Raw genomic sequence first — 3,683 nt, 5'->3', positions numbered from 1 at the left:
CAGAGTGTATGGATGCAGGGGCACCTAGTGTGTGGATGCAGGGGGCACAGAGTGTGTGGATGCAGGGGCACATAGTGTGTGGATGAAGGGGGCACAAGAGTGTGTGGATGAAGGGGCACAGAGTGTGTGGATGAAGGGGGCACAGAGTGTGTGGATGCAGGGGGCACAGAGTGTGTGGATGCAGGGGCACAGAGTGTGTGGATGAAGGGGGCACAGAGTGTGTGGATGAAGGGAGCAGAGAGTGTGTGGATGAAGGGGGCACAGAGTATGTGGAGATGAAGAAAGGCACAGAGTATGTGGAGATGAAGAAAGGCACAGAGTGTGTGGAGAGGAAGGAGGACACAGAGTGTGTGGTTGAAGGGGGCACAAGAGTGTGTGGATGAAGGGGGCACAGAGTGTGTGGATGAAGGGGGCACGAAGTGTGTGGATGCAGGGGGCACAGTGTGTGGATGCAGGGGCACAGAGTGTGTGGATGCAGGTGCACAGAGTGTGTGGATTAAAAGGGCACAAGAGTGTGTGGATGAAGGGGGCACAGAGTGTGTGGATGAAGGGGGCACAGAGTGTGCGGATGCAGGGAGCACAGAGTGTGTGGATGCAGGGGCACAGAGTGTGTGGATGAAGGGGGCACAGAGTCTGTGGATGAAAGGAGCACAGTGTGTGTGGATGAAGGGGGCACAGAGTATGTGGAGATGAAGAAAGCACAGAGTGTGTGGAGAGGAAGGAGGACACATTGTGTGGATGCAGGGGCACAGAGTGTGGGGATGAAGGAGGGCATAGACTGTGTGGAGATGAAGGAGGGCACATTGTGTGGAGATGAAGGAGGGCAGAGTGTGTGGAGATGAAGGAAGGCACAGTGTGAGTTAGCTGTAAATTATTCTTTGACAGAAATATAATTGAAAAAAAATATATAAAAATATTATTTTCTCTTGGATTTATGTGTATTATTTTTGCATACAACAAAATAAATATTTCTGTCCTGACCTAAATACTTATTAAGCTTTTTTAACCCAACTACTTAGAAAACGGGACTGCTCGCTAATTATTTTGATGGGGTACCTTGAGAAAATTATGGAGACTCTAAGGGTGCCGCGAACTGCAAAAGTTTGGGAACCACTGCCCTAGCTACACACTGGGTAGTCTAAAGCTGGGTACACACTACAGAATTTTCCACCAACTTTTTATGCCGATCGATTTTACATCCGATCTATGGTCCGATCGCTCGGTCCATGGACTGCATACACACTAGCCTTGTTTTAGACGATAAAGGGAAGAGCGGCCGTCCCGTTAGTGACTTTTTACAGCCATGTTTTCGTGAGCAATGATTTTAATTTCGTACACAAAGAAGCAACATTTGAGGGGCATGTAATGATTTAACAAAGACATTATCATAAAGGGGCAGAGCTTTCACTATAGTTAACAACGAAAACCGCATAAAAAGAGAAGACCACACTGTCTCTTCATTCATTCCTATAAAATAGAATTTTATTACCATACATAAAATTTAGAAAAAACATTTAACTTGTAAAATGCAATGCAATAATTATTCCCTAATAATAAAATCCCTTTGTATGTAATGGTCCTGTATGGGTTAAAGTTATAGCCCAAAATCTCCATACACAAGGTTATTATACACGAATAGGCTCCATTATACAATGCTCCATTCTCTGCGGGCATCATCGCTGATTGGTCCACAGCAGAAATGAACGGCCAATGTCTGAGTGTATAAAATGATAGAGAAGCCTGTCTGGCGCCGAGGAACGTGAGAAGATAACGGGTGAGGAGAAGGTGTTAGTGGGGGTTGCAGCTATAAAGACGGAGACAGAGTCAGAGATGGTGCTGGAAGGGCCAAAAAAAATTGAAAAACTTAAGGTGGGGGGTGGAGATGCTCAAGAAGAGAAAAGAGCAAGCCAATGATCCAAAGAGAGGTGGAGGTGATGGTAAAAGTACTGGACCAGTACGACTACGACATTACAAAAAGTGAGTAGCATGTCTAGTGTACCTGTTTGAAGGACTTTATGTATTTCATTCTAATTTCACACGAAGCAATGCAAACGCCTGATTTGTAACACAGATTTTTTTTTGTCACAACGAAGAATTAACGATGAGAAGGTCTGTTTAGATACCACTAATGTAACACCTGTTATCAAACAAGAACAAATTGATGTTGAATACCAAGATATAAAAGAAGTTATACATGAAGCTATTTCAGTGAACATGTGTAGACAACTAAATGCTTTGGGCACATACTTGTACCGTTATAATAACCGAAATGGCGTCTGTTTTCCAGAATATATGGAGGTTAAGCCCGCTATTGTTGCGATAGTGCCAGAGGGACCACAGCATAAACTGATCTCGAGCAGTGTGCAAGGTGAGCAAATGAGACTATTTCTAGTGTTGGATATAGATTAATGGTAAACATTTTTTATTTCCTTGTTTCATAGGTAAAAAAATCAAAGGGAATATAAACCCAAGCGACATCAAGAAAAAAATTAAAAACCTTGAGAAAAATTTTGTTGAAATGTGTATGCTGTCTGGAACTGTTCTGCCACAAACCACTAGCACCTTCAAAGTGTAGTACTATTTTTTCAATTGTCATATTGTGCAAGAATTATTTTTTTTACTTTTTCCTGCAATAAAACTGTTGCATTTACCCTTTGTGGTTTATTCTCAGTATTTTACAAATATTAGTTAATAAAGGTTAATATAACTTTATAAGTTTAATAGTTTATAAAGGTATATACGTTTATAAAGGGTAAATATCAATATGTTCCCAGTATAGGTGCAAAGGGTAATAGCTCATGAGTGTAATAATCTGCAACCAGACAGGTGCAATACACATGTATACAAAACACAAGTAAGTGATGTGCGGATACCGCACCACGTGGCCCCCCAGGTCGAGGAAGTATTGGAGGATTGTCGTGGATCAGTTGGAAATTTATACACACTACACAACGGAAAGGAGATTGGAACGAAAATATTAACGGTACGATGGTAAATGAGGCGACAATCGTCCATTTGGGAAGACTTTCGACCATCGTGTCACTGCACACACTGACCCGACTTTCGAACGAGCAGTCGTATGTCGGCTGGTTGAGCCGATTATTGGACAAAAACCCTGCAGTGTGTACCCAGCTTAAGAACTAGACAAGGTTAAACCAATGCTGGGAAAACGTGAAAATTCATCCGCCCTTGAAGTGGTTAGAAAAATGTGAGGATAATCTGCGTGAGATCTGGAGTTCCCATTTACAGTCAGTGCCGGGAATATACGTCAAATATATCACAACTAAAAGCAGATAGCGGCGGTGTGACACGTCATTGCTGTAGTCAGTACATTCACTCACACAGACTATTTAAATACAGCACTAACACGTAATACCCGAGTCTAGACCACATCACCATCAGAAAAGTGCATCTCACTAAACTAAAGTGGAAAACATTGTAGCATAATCTGTTCTTAAATGTCCCTAGCGCAGAGCATATCATTTTATCTGCAGCTCAAGATTTACCCATTACAGAACAGGCTTATATCTCTGACAAAATGGCTCCAGAAGTGGCGACACGGAGTAAAAGACAAGTTTGTCTCTCTAGAACACGTTGCGGGAAAAGTTAGCGTATGCCTTATGGCCCGCCTCCCTAGCGAACAGCTCGCTCTTGATTGGCTGTGAATGTGGATCTTTCACAAC

This window comes from Mixophyes fleayi, chromosome 2, assembly GCF_038048845.1.
Source record: "Mixophyes fleayi isolate aMixFle1 chromosome 2, aMixFle1.hap1, whole genome shotgun sequence".
Classification (NCBI taxonomy): Eukaryota; Metazoa; Chordata; class Amphibia; order Anura; family Limnodynastidae; genus Mixophyes; species Mixophyes fleayi.
Note: the sequence above shows the minus strand (reverse complement) of the source record.